The 20,105-nt window shown below is 43.3% G+C and overlaps 1 protein-coding gene across 2 annotated transcripts in view; it reads right to left on the bottom strand.

The window, feature by feature from the left end:
• PEAK1 (pseudopodium enriched atypical kinase 1) overlaps positions 1-20,105 on the bottom strand; it is an 80,905-nt gene that overhangs the window by 25,500 nt on the left and 35,300 nt on the right. The window contains exon 1 of one of the 2 annotated variants that reach the window (XM_069765652.1): positions 1,641-1,968. The exons of the other annotated variant lie outside the window; for it this stretch is intronic. The gene's annotated coding sequence lies outside the window, so the exon portion shown is untranslated. Of the gene's footprint in view, positions 1-1,640; positions 1,969-20,105 lie in introns of those variants that run through there. 2 annotated transcript variants of the gene reach the window in all.

Genomic DNA, 20,105 nt, shown 5'->3' on the forward strand with positions numbered 1-20,105 from the left:
ACACAAAGCTGCATTAACAATAATCCACTAAAGCTATGTAATAAAGACACTGCCTCCATCATACACTGTTAAGTGACTGTACCCTGTACATTGGTTGTGCCAAACTCCCACTCAAAGGAAGCTCTGCCAACCTAACTGTTTCATAGAAAACGTATATATAGATGAGCGCATCGCCAGACTCCCCCTCAGTAGCTGTCAAATAAATGGAGATCCAATATTTGTAATAAGACGAAAATGTTATCCTCAGCCAACTCATCTTCTAACGACTATGGTCCTGCAGTCCTTGTTCCCAACATCCTCAGATACATAAAGTGCCTGGCTGTTGTATTTGTCCAAGCACGATACGTGACCCATGAACATCTCACAGTCTGCCTACAAGCCTTCCTTCTCAAGGTTGGAACAATGTTCTTAAGTTCTTTTCAAAACTAATTTTTTCAAAAGTTATTCAAACAGTTTTCTTCTCTGACCTTCTGCATATACAACTATTTTCGTCCTGACCCTACCCAGCTCTTCTGCTCTTCACATTCCAGGAACATCTCCAGAAGCCTTCAACTAGGATACTCAAGAGTTTGTGTTTCCATCCTGGCAGAAGTTCCCAATAATCCACTGACCCTTCAGCATTTCCAGGCTGTGCTGCATCAGCTGTTCTCCAATACTGGTTTCCGTTTGGTAAGGAAGGAAGACATTAAGAGTCGGATACTGGGAATGACCATCCCTCCTTCTCCAACACCACCTCAATGTCCTGCCTCTGAATCACACATGGGTGTGAGGGGATAACTCTCCTGTCAGAGCTCTGCAGACCATTGCTCTTTTAACCCTTCCAGGAAACACGACTCTTGACAGGACTCCTATGGCAAGCAGGGAATGTAGAAACCTATACACATATGTATATCTACGCGTGTCGCTATCACCTAACAGTACAAGCACAAGTCACCATATATCCAGCACGTAGCCACCTGGCACATAGGTAATATACAAGGCCATATACACATATCCTACATGTGCCAGAAAGTTGGACCCTAGTTCCTCCATGTCTCTACAGCAAGGAGCTCCAAGGTTGACAGAGGCCAGCATGTGCATGTGACAGTACGTGGGCGCTATAGAAATGTGACAGCAGACCACAGACCACGTACATATATGTGCATTTAGGTCCAGCTTCCCTGCCTAGCGGGCCTGGGAAGAGTTAGAGGAATGCTCGGTATGTCTGGGGGGGTCAGTCTGGGAGCAGGGAAAGTATGTGCTATTTACAGGACAATATGGGGGAGGAGGCTCACCACCCACTCCAAAGCCCCTCAGAGCATCAATGTACAAAAACCTACCCTAACCAGACAAAGCGGGCATCTCTTCTTTAACCATGTGACTGCCAGTTATGGTCATGCTGTGAGAAGAAACAATTCTTGGAAGAGATGAAAATCACATATGTGAATGGCACTGATCCTGCTGCAGCCCTACGGCCCACCGATGCAGAAGAGCAGGTTCCCATTCTGTAGGGACTGGTCCCACACCGCAAGCACGCTGGGCACAGATATAAATAGGATAAAGGATCACATGCGGTAAAAATGCAGACGAGTACACACAGCGTGCCTATAACATGTCAATCCCACAGATGCATATCAAGCCAAAGCAATCCAAGCACTCACCAGAACAGGCTGATCTGTCCCTGCAGAGGAAGACTGTCACACTGCGCGGATCATCTGGATCTGTCTTTGTATGACAGAAAGCTATGTGTGCCTTTGTGTCACAGCAATAGAGCTGTCAGGATGTGCCATGGCCGTGCAGTGGTGTGACAGCCTGGGGCGCCAGGCCAGGGGACAGTGTGTGAGTGAGGACAGTGTGTGACAGCAGGCTGTGGTGGGTGTCAGGGCTGCCCACTGTGGATGTCTGCCTGATCTTTGTATGCTTGCTGCTGGCCTGTGTCTCCCAGCCAGTGTGTCTGCCTCCTTCTCCTTCTGTCTATCTGCTTCTCCCCCTGCAGGGACTGTTAAGAGCAGCAAGCAAATCATTTCCTGAAGGAGGAAGGCACACATTGCTTCTTTTTTTTTTTTTTTCTTTCACCCTCACATAAATACGCTTCCCCCGCATGTACAAATACACACGGCTCTCATCTGATGCGCACATGCACCGCACACACAGTAGCCACGTATTATGGGCCGAAATGTACAGGCCGCAAAGCAGGCAGGCAATGGAAAAACTAAGCACTGTACTAAATACTAGATTTAGAAATGGAAGAACGGCACAGGCAATATTCTAGAAAAAGAAATATTTTTGCCCCCCACTAATCCAAAGCCAAGTCTGCAAGACCACAGCCAAAATCCCAAGCCGGAAGGAACGACAAATAACAAGATTCCGGATTTTTTTTTTCCTTTTCATCACATTCGTCCTTCAGTCCAGTATATTTCAGGTGAATTTAGATTATATGACAAAAAAATGAAGGGAAAAAAAATAAACCTCCCAATGTATATACTAAGCAGGGCTCCATTACCCAGGCTGGCACCAACAGAGGTCCTCCTGGCCTGCCTGCAACCAAAATACAGTAAAAAAACTAAATAAAAAGTAATAAAGAAGCAGACGATGCAATTCCATAGAACAGTATACAATAAGAATCTGTACCGTGGGATCCTATAGGTGATAAATGACTTTGTACTGAAATACCTTGCAGGATTCCCAGTGTTTTTGTGTGATGGGGGGCATAGTGGGAACAGGGCCAAGGGTAGCAGGTAGAACACCACACAGGCGTCTTATACAGGTCTCCTGCCTAGGAAACAAAGAATTTAAATAAATCAGCAATACAGCTCATTAAAAACGCTCTGTAGCCTGCAAACCATGGCCAGATATCAATGACAATATATCAATAGGACGATCCGTAGCTCATAGCACGCATCATGTCCAAAGTGGTAGAATCACTGCCAACCAAGAGGAGCAATCAGGTCCTACACAATCACAGAAACTGAACGTGGTCATCATGCGATTATCAGTCATTAAGACATCACATGGCCATCCATTAGACAAGTTCCCTTTGCCTATACGTGACCACCGTCTAGGCACTTGTACAACCAGGGCAGTAGAGTCGGTAAGCCAAACCTCCAAAACCCTCATACATGCCTCACTACTGAGCATGTGCATAAAGTGCAGAACAGATTCATCTCAACTAAAAGCCGAGATCCTTAGGTCAGGAGCAGAACAGACAATTATAGGTCATTTCAAATCTTTCCCACGTTCTTATATAAACGGTTACCGCACATCCTGCATTGTACTACTGTACCCAATGTATTATATATTTTAGGAGTCGGCCCATTTTATGCCAACTCCACCAAACTGGACGCCGACTCCAAAGCTCTGCATACATGGACATTTCTAATACAACAGTATAAATCAGAGAAAGGAAATCTATACACTTCAATAGAACAAGAATACAAAGCCAAGTAATTTACCCGGCCTGTACCCAAAATGTATTATAGTGTGTACTGCATGAAGACCACTTCCCAAGGGTGGATAATATTCCAAGACATCAAGGGATCCCTGTGGGATCTCCATCCCATTAAGGCGTATTTTCTTCCCCAGCTAATGGATGGCTCGTTGAAGGATACATTATGCTGTTATTACACGGTGCCATTTAAAGGAAACAGCGGAACAAGTAACGTATAAATAATTCCAGAGCTTCAAGGCAAAATTGCCAACCATCGTCTTAGTAATTGAGATCTAACAGCCAAATTAAGAAACTAAACACCCATACAGGGTGATTATTGTACTTGTTTATTATGTATACCCCTCCTCACATGTAAAGCGCCATGGAATAAATGGCGCTATAATAATAAATAATAATAATAATAATAATACAGGGGAGAAATCAGAAAATTGTCCAGGAAATTGCTACTTACTTGTCTACAAAAGTAAAACAAAGAAATCTAGATTTACAGGTAAGTTTATATTTATTAGGGATAATTATTATATAGAAACTGGAAGAAGATAAGTAAATGTGATCCTAAAATGGAAAGCACGAAATGTCCCTGCTGCTCACTTCTCCAATAATAGATCATTATGCTGACCTCTCAGGAGTTGGGGAAAGCTGGGTGACTGTCTCTTTGACAACTAACAATTTTTTACATGTATATAAAATATCATCAATACATGTAAACAAAACACACACATATATATTATATACACACACACACACACCCTATATATATAAAATATACATATACACACACAGAGAGACAAGTCATAACATTAAAAAAAGCTTCCAAATATGATGTAAGTCATCATTGTGCCACCACAAAGTGTCAAAAGGAGCCCACCGGTATAAATTAAGATTACCGTAATTTGTCGGTGCACTTGGCTACGTCTCTTTCCAAATTATCTCTTCCTACTTTACAAAAAGTTGGCGGAGCTGGACAGGACTGAAGTAAACAAACAAAAAACCCCTTAAAGTTGAGTAGTTTTTCTACTGGATCAGGCTAGGCTATCATACAAGTATCGATAGGGGTCGTCCATGACGTAGGTAGCCAAAATCAGATCAATGGGGGCAGACGCCCAGTAGCCTCGTCAATCAGTCGTTTGCAGCTCTTGCTTTGGCAGGATGCACACAGTGGATGAAGCCGTGCTCCTTCTGCTTTGTACACTGAATAGGTACTGCAACTCAGACCCTATTGAGGTGAATGGGAGCTGAGCTGCATTACCCAAGTCCGGCAACTAAACAGTGTATATAGCTCTACTGCTCCAGTTCTGTACATCCGGGTGCCGTCGAAATTGCATACAGCTGCTCTGCTGGGGTGCCAGGTATTCTATCCTAAGTATAGGATGTCAACATATAGTCCCTTGATGATCCCTTTAAGTGCACATGACCTTGAGTATTCTAATGTACCTACTTGGACCACTTTTGGTTGGTACTAACCACAGCATACCAGGAACAACCTAGAAGACCTGCAATTGTTAACACGCTCTTACCCAGTTTAGCCAACACAAATTGGCCATTGTTAGACTTGCTCAGATCTTTATGGTTCTGCACGTTTTTCCTACCGATGCATGATGACAGTCATAATGCCTGTCAACTGAGTAATAAGGAAATAAGTGTAAAGTGATTACTTATTGCTGAGCACATACATTAATTTCCTTATAATAATACATTTGTGAGCTAAAGCAACAATCATGATGCGGCTGTATTGCACCTGCAACACGGTAGCACGCTGGGACTTGGCGACCACCATGTGTGACCCATACCTTCAATGGTACACACTACAACAATTCTCACTATGTAGGCCAAGAAAAATGACATAACTTGCAGGAAAAGACCTAAAATCAGATTGAACAAAGATTAAAAGAGACGGCCAATAGGTGCTTAACTATTAAAAGGGTTGTCTCTGATGAGATAAGGGTTGTCTTATCAGAGACGAACTTTATCACAAAGGGGCCACCATAGCAGATCATCACAGGTCTGGCTCGAGGCATCTGGTTTTATTGGTGGAAGCCAGACATTTCAGCTTCAGCAGACACTGTAGGGGAAAAGAAGTAGTACATACCTGCCATTCCTCTGTAATACATGACAGCCTACGCAAGAGAGATCTCGTAATTCAGAGTGCATCCTAAGCCCAAGACGTCACATCCATATGATCCAAGACTGATTTTGGGCAAGGCCTGTCTTGAGGAGACAACTCTTTAGGTGGCTGAGCATTCAGTTGACCTCCACTGGTCTATCTTCTGGGAGCTATTGTGGAAGGAGAGAATTGGCCATACACCAAATGAGCTGCTAGCCATGTAATAAATTGGTGGGACAGCTTAGCACAGGGGTGTCAAACTGCATTCCTCGAGGGCTGCAACCAGGTCATGTTTTCAGGATTTCCTTGTACTGCACAGGTGATAATTTAATCACCAACTCATTATTTGTGTAGGTGATTAAATTATCACCTGTGCAGTACAAGGAAATCCTGAAAACATGACCTGTTTGCAGCCCTCGAGGAATGCAGTTTGACACCCCTGGCTTAGCAGACAGCAGTCTTTGTGATTGGCATTGGAATCATCTCCACTTCCCATGGAAACAAACACACAAAATTGTCCGAATGTGTATGTTAATGAGAAACCCAAAAAAGAGGTCACTGAGCAAGAGAGGAGTCTACAGATGGCCAAAGGTCATGGCCAGCATCACAAGCAGACATTATTTATTCCTGGGAAAGTTTCTGGAAAATAAAAGCTGGGCTAAGACAGATGTTCAAGAATTGTCTGACACGGATTCAAATGGGGGCGACAACCTACAAATGTCACACCGCACTCATTATCTTACAGGGCCAGGCTTTCAGTCTTCATTTAATCATGGGTCTACAGAGGAGATCACAGGTAAAGAAGTAGCCAGCGCGGATGAGGGGATAGACATTGCTGTACTTTCCTCCGTCCCTGTCACCACTTGCATTTCATTCAGAAGCCAACATGCACAGACAGTGCCCTCTACGCAGAAATCAATGCACGCTCTGTGACCATCTGGTTCTTCTACAGTCACATTCCAAAAGTGGGGCAGCAGAATGGCCGATGAAGACATACCTGCGGCGCACAGGCGGGATCTGGCGTATATTGCAGAATCTGCACAGATACATTACACAAGGTCACATGCAAAATAGCAGGACATTAATGAATAGGAGATCCTGTGATCCTCAGAAATATTGTGCAAGTAACGCTGGCGTGGGAACAGATATATCCTAGTGTGAGCACTCATGACGGTCTTTTCAGCTACATTCATATTTCCATTCCGATCTTTGTCAATCTGTTTCAAAAACAGAACAAACCGATTTAGGCTAAGCGACTGGGCGTTTTTGCAGTGTTTTTTTTTATGCTTTTTGCAATGCACATTTTCAGCTGCGTTTTACAGTACCAGCAAAGTCTATGAGATTTCAGAAATCGCATGCACACAGATTGGATTTTTTTTTTGTCAACAGGATTTTGCGTTTTGCATATTTTTGTTGTGGTTTTTTTTTTTTTTTACACAATGGAGCATGTCACTTGTTTCAGCGTTTTTCACCCATTGAAATGAATGGGTGGTGAAAAAAAAATACACCAAAAATGCAGGTATCAGGTTTTACGTTGTTTTTTGTGCCAAAATCCGATTCTATAAAATAGGACTTTATCAGCATTCACAAGAGACAAGTTTACCATGCCAATACCGCAAAAAAAATGCACAAAAAAAACACAAGAAAATACAAGGAAAACGTTCTTTTTTCTGCCAAGAGATCAGGTTTTGCTGCAGAAAAAAAAAAAAAGCTGAAGAGCGCCTAGTGTGAACTTACCCTCAATGTAAAAAATGGATCTGCTGCATATCTGATGCAAATGAAAGCCTTAGTGATTATTTTGGGGGCCGTCTGGGTTTTGTGATATCTCAGCATTTATAACCGAAGAAAACATTTTTGCAGGATGCGCTTTTTCTTCTTTTTTTTATTTTTATTTTTAAACAGACACATAAAAGAACCCAGAATGCCTCAATAAAATCAATGGGGTCCCTCTACTTCTGTTTGCATCTCTTAGACAAGCAGAATCAATGTCATTAAACTGATCCGTTTCTTCTTCCTAAAAACGGAACAAACGAAAAGTCCAAACAAAAATGTGAACGCAGCCTAAGCTGTGGAAGCAATGTGGACAAAAAAGGAGCACGTATATCAATCAATAAAGAAGTGGGGCTGGGCGGCTAGAACACATGGTAAAGAGTACCACCGATCTATCACACAGACCAATCTATAAAATACCGCAGGACATGCTGAATTTATAAACGTTTTATACTAAACTGTCAATTATCAAGCCTGACTATAGATATGTGACAACTCTCATCCCCCCCGCTGTAGTGCAGACCCCCAGGGAGATGGAACGATAACAGCTAGACACAGCTTTTTAAATACCGGTACTTTCTCACGCATGGGATGAGGGTATTTATTCTACCAATGAGCATTTCTCATACGTCCCTCCAATATCACTCCCAGTCCTCCTGAAGCGGAGATATGGGGAGCTGTTTGTTGGGGTACTCACGCTGAGGAGCTGCTGTAGTGGTCTCCAGTACTGAAAGTGAAGGATTCGGTCATTGCAGCCGTCCCCGTATTTGGCAGCTCTGCTGGGCAAATACTAATCTGGTTTTACTCCTGAACACTCCATAGATCACGTTCCAACCCCTCACATTCCAGGTTTCCCCCACCCCATTATCCTAGGATATCCGGGTCAACAGAAACGGCGTCGGCATCATTACTAGACTTTTAAATACTAGTCTGTGTATTGTTCCAGTATAGACCATTCAAGGACCATTTATATACTGCACGATTATCGCAAGTCTAAACAGCCTGCCAACCATTTAACGGGCAAGCAATACTCTCGTTCGTCGGGTGAAAGGATATTTTGATCTGCACAATAAAAGATCATCATTTTCAGCAGTGTATCACCCTGTGTAAACGATCATTCATGGTCCAAATACGGATGGTGACATGTGGACAGGCCGCAGGTCTCCCAACAGACTCCGACATATATGAGGCTTTTGAATTTGGGTCAGGAGACCCACGGCTGGCCTGGACCTAGTGGGTAATTCGTAGGACTATGAATGTTCGACGCATGACTCGGGCGTTAATAAAACAGTAGTAGTAATAATGTTAATCTTTCCGTATTTAGACCCAGCATGTTCCGCAGTGCTTGACATTTCAGAGGGCACAGCCGCAGATAAAATTATATATTACATAATTAAGAATCAAACAATAAGGAACCTATTCACAGGAGTATATGATCCATGAGCCCACGGGCAACAAATGCCATCTTACATTTAAAAAGAACAGTTAAAAACAATATCATACCCAAGTCCTGAAGGCTTCTGCAAACTCAAGAACAACAAAATGTATCCAGTAAAAATAAAATTAGGGGTGTGAATCAAACCCGAAAATCCAGAAACACCACATATCATTGGAGGCGGCTGCCAGAAAAATAAACACAACTCATAACATGCAGATTTATTATGTCTAATCCAGAGAATATTCTTTTATTCCTCTGTCAGACCATGGCAATGTAATATCAATAATGAGCATAGTTCCCAGCACATTAGTGCAATGTAGCTCACCTTCCCAGCCTTGAGAATATAAAAAAGCCGCATAAACTGGAAGAAATGAAAAATGTCTACGCACCGCTGAATCAGAAAAATATTAGTTTGTGCGCAGATGGAAAGAGTAGCAATGTCATCACTACCATTCACAGATCAGTGCAGTGACAGCTCCCATCTAAATTCATAGGAAATGGTAATCACACAGAATGCATGGCCCCGGCAGTACAGGCAGCCATCTGCAACAGTCACAACAGCAATTACACTGACACATAGTATATTTACCGTCTGTAGATGTAAAGCACAGGCCTTGGATTCAGGACTGGTTCCGAGCATCACAGGTCAAGTATAGTTGTGCCATATCCTATCTGTCACCTACTGCTATGGACGCATATGGCTCAGTTCACATGAGGGTATTACTCAAAAAAGGGGAGCCACGTGCTGTTCATTTTTGTTTATATAGCACGAGCAGTTGTCGGAACAGTCGGGACCCAGGTCCTACTCTGCCCTTATCTATTGTTACGTTTGCTGGCACATAGTGAGGTGAACTACAAGAGTTGGCTACTGTCCCATTTGGGGTACACCTTGTCATGGTGGGATGGCTTTTACTTTTTTTTTTTTTAATCAAAACCAGGGCTGTGGAGTCAGTCAGAAAGTCGGAGTCAGAGCCCATTTTGGTGGAGTTGGTGTCATGGAAATTGAGGAGTTGGAGTCGGAGGTTTGGCCCCTGTCAGGGCTGTAGAGCCGGAGCCCATTTTGGTGCAGTCGGAGTTGGAGTCGGTGTCATGGAAATTGAGGAGTTGGAGGTTTGGCTTACCGACTCCACAGCCCTGATCAAAACAATGTTAACCAAGTACCCTATGTTACTTACATCTACTATTTCTATTCATTTAGTTACTACAGGGTATACTTGTTAAATGGCCACTGTGTGAATGAACACCTATGTATTGCACTTATTCCAACATGTGCTCTGGCTCTAATTTTTCAGATATTGGTTGGACATGTGGATTAGCATATTCTACTGCACCGCATATTCTATACCTATGTCTCCAACCCAACAGAGACTGGCAGTATGGCTATGCTTACCATGTATTTTCCATTAGGGTTTTCCAAATCTAGATGAAAAACAGGATGTTAACTGGGCCTTACAGTGATAGAGAAAGGACCTTTAACTACATGGTGGATTAGTGCCATTTTCAAAACTTCAAAACATAACAGAGTCATCCAATATGGAGGGCAAGTGAGCGGCTGTATGGAGTTTCCACTGGCACAAACAGCTGATCGCAAAGGGTTAAAGGTGCTGGCCATGTGGGATTGTTACTGACTCAATTAAAAGATGTGATGGGTCACATGACGAAACTCTTAAAATGGATGTTATTTGAAAAAAAACATGAAGAGACAATATTAGGGGATGCAAAGTTCTGTTGATCAGTGAGGATCTGGGTTCTGAGGGAACCAACACTCGTTGATATCACGGCTCTGTGAGCAGCTCCTGAAGGAGTGTGCGCTCACTAGTGTATGGGCTCAACAGAAACTTTTTGTGTCCATACAGTGCTCTGCGAGAGTGGAGTATGGACCCATGGACGTTCTGTTGAACGGGTACACCACAATCTCACAAGCACTGCAGACTTGAGTGTTTTGTGCTATTGTGGCAGTCCGGACGTAGACCCTTTAGCAACACTATCATTTAATAAAACCTTTTTCCAATGATAGGCAACCTTTATGTTCCTGAACACAATTACAGCTTTGTAAAATCAAAATAAAAAGCTTGTTTCTATAAAAAGACCAGTAGCGCTTCAACCCTTAAGAAACTCGGCAGCAAGTAATGATACAATTCCATACTAAAAAACAAAACCTGTAGCGCTCACAACAAATTATGCCTGCAGCAAACAGAATTGCGGTGCCACCCACCGCAAGCAAATAGAAAAATCTAACAAATAAAAAACAAATAAAAAACAGACTGTCTGCGCTGAAAAACCCGTCAGAGGACCACAGAACAAGGTGCTCAAACTACCTCATACCGCAAGTAAAGTAAAAGAATATATATAGCTACCTGAGGGAACAGTCAGAAGGGACAGGAATCCTGCAGAGTAGCCTTCTCGGAACATCCAAATAACGCGAAAAAGATGAAATGCCGGATTATCCGGTCAGCAGCACTTATTTTGAGGTCTTGATTTCTTCCAATCATGTAACCGGGAACGGATGAAATAAAATATAGTCCGCAAGTAGTCCTGTAGCGATCCGGATCGCAGGCACTGCCCCGGCCGGTGGCAGCGCACGTCTGCGTGCAGAGAAGTGTGTCCACGTTGCTGGACAGAGCCGTTAGGTCATGCTGCTCTAGCAGGACCTAGTGTGACGTCACAGTCACGTGAGTAATCACGTGACCGGCTATGGAAAGAGCTTAGGACCAATTCCAACGCGTTTCGGAGAAAAACGTTCTCCTTCTTCAGGGAGCGCTTCAACCCTTAAGAAACTCGGCAGCAAGTAATGATACAATTCCACCTTTTTGTATCGTAATCTATAAAAAATAAAAATCAAGTAATACCTGCGCTGAGTAACAAAAAATCCTCCGAACCACACAATCTATGTTATCCAAAAAATAATTTTTAACATAGTAATATAGTAACACAGTTAGTAAGGCCGAAAAAAGACATTTGTCCATCCAGTTCAGCCTATATTCCATCATAATAAATCCCCAGATCTACGTCCTTCTACAGAACCTAATAAGTGTATGATACAATATTGTTCTGCTCCAGGAAGACATCCAGGCCTCTCTTGAACCCCTCGACTGAGTTCGCCATCACCACCTCCTCAGGCAAGCAATTCCAGATTCTCACTGCCCTAACAGTAAAGAATCCTCTTCTATGTTGGTGGAAAAACCTTCTCTCCTCCAGACGCAAAGAATGCCCCCTTGTGCCCGTCACCTTCCTTGGTATAAACAGATCCTCAGCGAGATATTTGTATTGTATAATGCTCTCATCATGTGTATCCAGACCTCTTTTAATGCACCCCATGATCCTGTTTGCCTTGGCAGCTGCTGCCTGGCACTGGCTGCTCCAGGTAAGTTTATCATTAACTAGGATCCCCAAGTCCTTCTCCCTGTCAGATTTACCCAGTGGTTTCCCATTCAGTGTGTAATGGTGACATTGATTCCTTCTTCCCATGTGTATAACCTTACATTTATCATTGTTAAACCTCATCTGCCACCTTTCAGCCCAAGTTTCCAACTTATCCTGATCCATCTGTAGCAGAATACTATCTTCTCTTGTATTAACTGCTTTACATAGTTTTGTATCATCTGCAAATATCGATATTTTACTGTGTAAACCTTCTACCAGATCATTAATGAATATGTTGAAGAGAACAGGTCCCAATACTGACCCCTGCGGTACCCCACTGGTCACAGCGACCCAGTTAGAGACTATACCATTTATAACCACCCTCTGCTTTCTATCACTAAGCCAGTTACTAACCCATTTACACACAATTTCCCCCAGACCAAGCATTCTCATTTTGTGTACCAACCTCTTGTGCGGCACGGTATCAAACGCTTTGGAAAAATCGAGATATACCACGTCTAATGACTCACCGTGGTCCAGCCTATAGCTTACCTCTTCATAAAAACTGATTAGATTGGTTTGACAGGAGCGATTTCTCATAAACCCATGCTGATATGGAGTTAAACAGTTATTCTCATTGAGATAATCCAGAATAACATCCCTCAGAAACCCTTCAAATATTTTACCAACAATAGAGGTTAGACTTACTGGCCTATAATTTCCAGGTTCACTTTTAGAGCCCTTTTTGAATATTGGCACCACATTTGCTATGCGCCAATGCTGCGGAACAGACCCTGTCGCTATAGAGTCCCTAAAAATAAGAAATAATGGTTTATCTATTACATTACTTAGTTCTCTTAGTACTCGTGGGTGTATGCCATCCGGACCCGGAGATTTATCTATTTTAATCTTATTTAGCCGGTTTCGCACCTCTTCTTGGGTTAGATTGGTGACCCTTAATATAGGGTTTTCATTGTTTCTTGGGATTTCACCTAGCATTTCATTTTCCACCGTGAATACCGTGGTGAAGAAGGTGTTTAATATGTTAGCTTTTTCCTCGTCATCTACAACCATTCTTTCCTCACTATTTTTTAAGGGGCCTACATTTTCAGTTTTTATTCTTTTACTATTGATATAGTTGAAGAACAGTTTGGGATTAGTTTTACTCTCCTTAGCAATGTGCTTCTCTGTTTCCTTTTTGGCAGCTTTAATTAGTTTTTTAGATAAAGTATTTTTCTCCCTATAGTTTTTTAGAGCTTCAATGGTGCCATCCTGCTTTAGTAGTGCAAATGCTTTCTTTTTACTGTTAATTGCCTGTCTTACTTCTTTGTTTAGCCACATTGGGTTTTTCCTATTTCTAGTCCTTTTATTCCCACAAGGTATAAACCGCTTACACTGCTTATTTAGGATGTTCTTAAACATTTCCCATTTATTATCTGTATTCTTATTTCTGAGGATATTGTCCCAGTCTACCAGATTAAGGGCATCTCTAAGCTGGTCAAACTTTGCCTTCCTAAAGTTCAGTGTTTTTGTGACTCCCTGACAAGTCCCCCTAGTGAAAGACAGGTGAAACTGTACAATATTGTGGTCGCTATTTCCTAGATGCCCGACCACCTGCAGATTTGTTATTCTGTCAGGTCTATTAGATAGTATTAGGTCTAAAAGTGCTGCTCCTCTGGTTGGATTCTGCACCAATTGTGAAAGATAATTTTTCTTGGTTATTAGCAGAAACCTGTTGCCTTTATGGGTTTCACAGGTTTCTGTTTCCCAGTTAATATCCGGGTAGTTAAAGTCCCCCATAACCAGGACCTCATTATGGGTTGCAGCTTCATTTATCTGCTTTAGAAGTAGACTTTCCATGGTTTCTGTTATATTTGGGGGTTTGTAACAGACCCCAATGAGAATTTTGTTACCATTTTTCTCTCCATGAATTTCGACCCATATGGACTCGACATTCTCATTTCCTTCGCTAATATCCTCCCTTAAAGTGGACTTTAGACAAGACTTTACATAGAGACAAACCCCTCCTCCTCTCCGATTTTTACGATCCTTTCTAAACAGACTGTAACCCTGTAAGTTACCAGAATAACAAGAGCATAACCGCGGTGTGGATAAATATCCTATTTCATGAGGTACCAGCAACGTTTTTGGTTATCAAGTGGGTAAATATAACAAATTGTTACCTTTGAGTAGTCAGTGGAGTTAACAGGCTCCTTGTGATGGTCTTACTGAACCATATCCATTGCGTCCGTAGTATACAAGAAACTGTCAAGCTTCCTATAATTGTCCTATTAGGCTATGTCCACTGCGGTTTTTGTCTTCAGATGAAGCCGCTCTGGGTTTTATCCGCTGCGTCCGTAGTTCCGGTGTGGATCTTCAGGTGGAGCCGCTCTGTGCGCTGCCCCGGCCGGCGGCAGAACGCTCAAAGCACGCTCCCCACTTGGGACTAGTGAGCGCTGGAGTAGCCGCTGGGTCCTCTGCCGAAGCAGGACCTTCCGTGACGTCACGATCACGTGAGTAAGGCTACGTTCACACTAGCGTTGTGCGCCGCTGCGTCGGCGACGCGACGCACAACGCACCGAAAAACGCATGCAAACGCACGCAAAAACGCTGCGTTTTTCGAAGCGTGCGTCGTTTTTTGACGAAAATCGGACGCAAGAAAAATGCAACTTGTTGCGTTTTCTTGGTCCGACGCTAGCGTCAAAAAAGACGCACGTGTCGGAAAACGCAACAAGCAAAAACGCATGCGTCCCCCATGTTAAACATAGGGGCGCATGACGCGTGCGTCGCCCGACGCTAGCGCGACGCACACTAGCCGAACGCTAGTGTGAACGTAGCCTAAACACGTGACTAGGCTAAGGAGAGCAGCGAGGACCAAATCCTACGCGTTTCGGAACTACCGTGTTCCTTCTTCAGGGATGGTCTGTACTGGCAGCTCTCCATCTTATATATCCTCCAGCGCTCTTGCAATGCCCTTATATATAGAAAGGGTGACTATATTAGACAAAATGTCAAGAGAAGAAACGAAAATGATTTTTGAACTGGATACATTGGCCCCAAGGGGCCTCAACAGCGAAGTAGAGCTGTTTGCGTTCACCAATTAAGGGCATTGCAAGAGCGCTGGAGGATATATAAGATGGAGAGCTGCCAGTACAGACCATCCCTGAAGAAGGAACACGGTAGTTCCGAAACGCGTAGGATTTGGTCCTCGCTGCTCTCCTTAGCCTAGTCACGTGTTTACTCACGTGATCGTGACGTCACGGAAGGTCCTGCTTCGGCAGAGGACCCAGCGGCTACTCCAGCGCTCACTAGTCCCAAGTGGGGAGCGTGCTTTGAGCGTTCTGCCACCGGCCGGGGCAGCGCACAGAGCGGCTCCACCTGAAGATCCACACCGGAACTACGGACGCAGCGGATAAAACCCAGAGCGGCTTCATCTGAAGACAAAAACCGCAGTGGACATAGCCTAATAGGACAATTATAGGAAGCTTGACAGTTTCTTGTATACTACGGACGCAATGGATATGGTTCAGTAAGACCATCACAAGGAGCCGGTTAACTCCACTGACTACTCAAAGGTAACAATTTGTTATATTTACCCACTTGATAACCAAAAACGTTGCTGGTACCTCATGAAATAGGATATTTATCCACACCGCGGTTATGCTCTTGTTATTCTGGTATAGTTACCTATAAAAATTCTTTTTTGGATAACATAGATTGTGTGGTTCGGAGGATTTTTTGTTACTCAGCGCAGGTATTACTTGATTTTTATTCAAAATAAAAAGCTGCTTCAGTCTTAGACACCAAACGAAAGGTCACGTAAAACCTGTGTGTACTCAGGTAATCTAGGTACCTTTTCGAAGATCCTTTGCAAGTTCTCACATTTATTATAAGAAAAATAAGTGCAGAATACTGTAGAATATTTATTCGGTTAAAATGACAGTTGGCCAAAAAGTCTCCATTATAGTTAACGAGGTTCTCCAGTGAAAACAAAATGTTCCTGTGCTGAAATAATCTTATAAATGTGCCCCTGCTGTGTACTGTGTAATGGCTGTGTCTGGAACATGGTCTGATCACACCACATCTCCTGGACAGAAAAGGACACAAAAGAGAGTATACAGGCAGGACAGCATGAGATTACAGCTGATTCTGTGAGGTAAAACGTTTCCCTGCCTGTGTGTGTTTAAACAAGGTTTTACTTCAAAGAAAGAATTATTTGCGATCCCATGCTGTGCTGTCTATATACTCTCTTTTGCTTCTTTCCCTGCCCAGGAGATGTGGTATGATCAAATCATGTATCAGTACGGTCAGACACAGACATTACACAGTACACAGCAGGGGCACATTTATAAGATTATCTCAGCACAAGAACATTTTATTTAAACACATCCAATTGTGGAACTTATTATTATTATTATTATTCCAAGATCTACTTATTAAAATGTACTTTTGTTTGGAAAACCCCTCTTTAATATCCCTCCATTCATTCTCTATGGAGCTACCGAAAATGCTTACTGCAGCCCCATCTAAAAATGAACTGATCAGCAGTTGGGCATGTGTACTGCTGCCCCATTCTAAAAGAGATTTAAGTGCCCAATCAGGGATAAAAACTGTCCATTCTGCCAATGGGTTGGGGTGCCGGAATGCAGACCACCACCGATCAATATGTTATCACCTATTCTGTGGATAGATGATATAGTTTACACAGGAGAACCCCCTTTAAGAGGATCCATCTGGCGCAATTTGTGTCCGTCGTGTGACGTAATTTTCTATTCCTATAACCAAACTCCAACGCTAGCCTTCTTAAAGCTGAATACAGAATTGGAGACTCTCATTACTCATCTGTGTATGCCAGCTTAGATGAGCCGCAATGCCACTTACATTTTTGCCATCTGTGGTTTAATAGGGAGGAACATACAGCTCTGCCGAAAATTAAGAGGCCACTGCAAAATTTTCAGTTTGTCTGATTTTTCTCTTTACAGGTATATTTTTGAGTAAAATGTAAATTGTTCTTTTATTCTATAAACTACTGACAACATGTCTCCGAAGTTCCAAGCAATAAATTTTGCATTTATTTTCTGAAAATGAGAAATGGTCAAAATAACAAAAAAACGCATTGCTTGCAGACCTCAAATAATGCAAAAAAAACAAGTTTATAATCATTTAAAACCAATAATACTACTCAGGAAGAGTTCAGAAATCAATATTTTGTGGAATAACCATGATTTTTAATCACAGCTTTCATACGTCTTGGCATGCTTTCCACCAGTCTTTCACACTGCTTTTGGGTGACCTTATGCCACTCCTGGTACAAAAATGTAAACAGTTCTTCTTTGTTGGATGGCTTGTGACTATCCATCTTCCTCTAGATAACATTCCTGTGGTTTTCAATAGGGTTCAGGTCTGGAGATTGGGCTGGCCATGACAGGGATTTAGTGTGTGGCATGGCGCATTGTCTTTAGTGTTGAGGAACATTGCCTGAGCAGAAGGAATCAACTGTTTTTCCAGGGTAACCTTATATGCGGCTTAATTTATACGTCCTTCACAAAGAACAACCTGCCCAATGCCAGCCTTTCTGAAACATCCCCAGATCATCACCGATCCTCCACCAAATTTCACAGTGGGTGCAAGACACGGTCTTGTACGCCTCTCCAGGTCTCCGTCTAACCATTAGATGACCAGGTGTTGGGCAAAGCTGAAAATTAGACTCATCAGAGAAGATTACCTTACTCCAGTCCTCCATGACCCAATCTTTATGGTCTTTGGCAAACTTCAGCCTGGCTCTCCTTTGCTTCTTATTGATGAAAGGCTTTTTTCTAGCTTTACATGACTTGAGTCCTGCCTCTAGGAGCCTGTTACGAATTGTTCTTGCTGTTCACTTCACCCCAGCTGCCATTTGCCATTCCTTTTGTAGGTCACTTGATGTCATCCTGCGGTTGCTGAGTGACATTCGAATAAGATGACAGTCGTCCCAGTCAGTGGAGAGTCATTTTCACCCTCTGCTGGTCTGTAGCTTTGTTGTCCCCAATGTCTGCTGCTTGATCTTGTTGTAATGGACTGCCGTCTTAGAAATTTTAAGGATGGAGGCAACATGACACTCACGGTGTCCCTCTGCTAGTAAAGCCAGAATTGAGCCATTCTTTTCCTCACTCAAGACTTTTCAACTCCTTTGGCATGGTTAAAAGTTATTTTTCATTCCTATTCCTTTTGGGATATTACTATCACTTGTTTTGCCATCCAGCTTGTCCTATTGCAAGAGGATTGTGAACACCACAGCAGTATTTTTTATACCGTCCTTCGTTAACTAAAATTTGGTTCAGGTGATCACCTAATCAGAAGCACATTAAAGGGAACCTGTCAGCAGATTTTGCCGCTATAAGATGTGGCCACCGCCTTTCAGGGCTTATATTATACTCACCCGGGGGTACTGTCCTGTGCGGTCCGATGGGTGTCGCAGGTCCGGGTCTGGCACCTCCCATCTTCTTGCCACGATGCCCTCGTGCTTCTTCATCGCTCCCCGGCATCGGCGCTCCTGTGCAGGCGTACTTCTCTGCCCTGCCTGTTTAGGGAAGAGTAAAGTACTGCAATGCGCAGGCGCCGGGCCTCTCTGACCTTTCCCAGCGCCTTCACACTGCAGTACTTTACTCTGCCCTCAACAGGGCAGAGAAGTACGCCAACGCAGGAGCGCCGACGCCGGGGAGCGATGAAGAAGCAGGAGGGCGGCGTCGCAAGAAGATGGGAGGCACCAGACCCGGACCTGCAACACCTATCGAACCGGACCGCCCCCCGAGTGAGTATAATATAACTTATTTTTCTTCACTTGCAGGTCGGACGGGGGGCTTATCTACAGCATTATAAAATGCTGTAGATAAGTCCTGAAAGGCTGCATCTTATAGTGGCAAAATCTACTGACAGGTTCCCTTTATGTAGAATGAGGTGTACTCTCATTGGAATTCAACTGACACTGGCTGTCAGATATGTAGAGAAGCAGATTTTTTTTAAAAACTGTGCAATGGTCTCTTATTATACAGCTCTGGCAAAAATTAAGTCACTGACAAATAGAAAATGAGAGGGGGGAGCAAGAAAGAAGACATGTATATACATTAGTGTCCAGCTGGATGCAATTACCCATTACCTCACTACAGTGACAAATAACACGGTCACACTCATTAGAGAGCCACACCAGGTGATCACAAACTGATCGGCCAATGATCTCATGTGACCGAATACCGCCCAAGTGTCTGAAAAAACGTTGCTGGAACTCAACATGCTGGTCCTGTGTTTCTCCGAGAGAGATGTCAGGTGACAGCTTACCTCAGTCTACCTCCAAAGTAAGAATCCAATGCCTACGGCCATGACAGGCATTGCGCAACCAAAGTTTGCTGAGTGCCATTGCTACATTGCGAAGCTATACATGTTAATGGGGTCGTATTGCAACATCTCCACGCAGAGGCGACTGTCTTGGCTAAAGTTGCCATGTAGGCCTAGCTTTATAAGAACAATACAGTAATTCTTGGTAGATAGACTGGGATCCAGTGAAATCACCCCATATCGAGTCCTGTAGTGGAATCGCCCCATATTGAGTCCAGTAGTCCAATCATCCCATATCGAGTCCAGTAGTGGAATCATCCCATATCGAGTCCAGTAGTGCAATCACCCCCATATCTAGTCCAGTAGTGCAATCGCCCCATATAAAGTCCAATGGTGGAATCCCCCCCATATCGAGTCCAGTAGTGCAAATCGACCCAATCCAGAGTCGTGTAGTGGTATCGTCCCATATCAAGTCCTGTAGTGAAATCATCCCATATCGAGTCCAGTAGTGGAATCATCCCATATCGAGTCCTGTAGTGGAATCGCCCCATATCGGGTCCAGTAGTGCAATCATCCCATATCGAGTCCAGTAGTGAAATCATCCCATATCGAGTCCAGAAGTGCAATCGCCCCATATCGAGTCCAGAAGTGCAATCGCCCCATATCGAGTCCTGTAGTGCATTCGCCCCATA

Source organism: Ranitomeya imitator, chromosome 4, assembly GCF_032444005.1.
Source record: "Ranitomeya imitator isolate aRanImi1 chromosome 4, aRanImi1.pri, whole genome shotgun sequence".
In the NCBI taxonomy this organism is placed as follows: domain Eukaryota; kingdom Metazoa; phylum Chordata; class Amphibia; order Anura; family Dendrobatidae; genus Ranitomeya; species Ranitomeya imitator.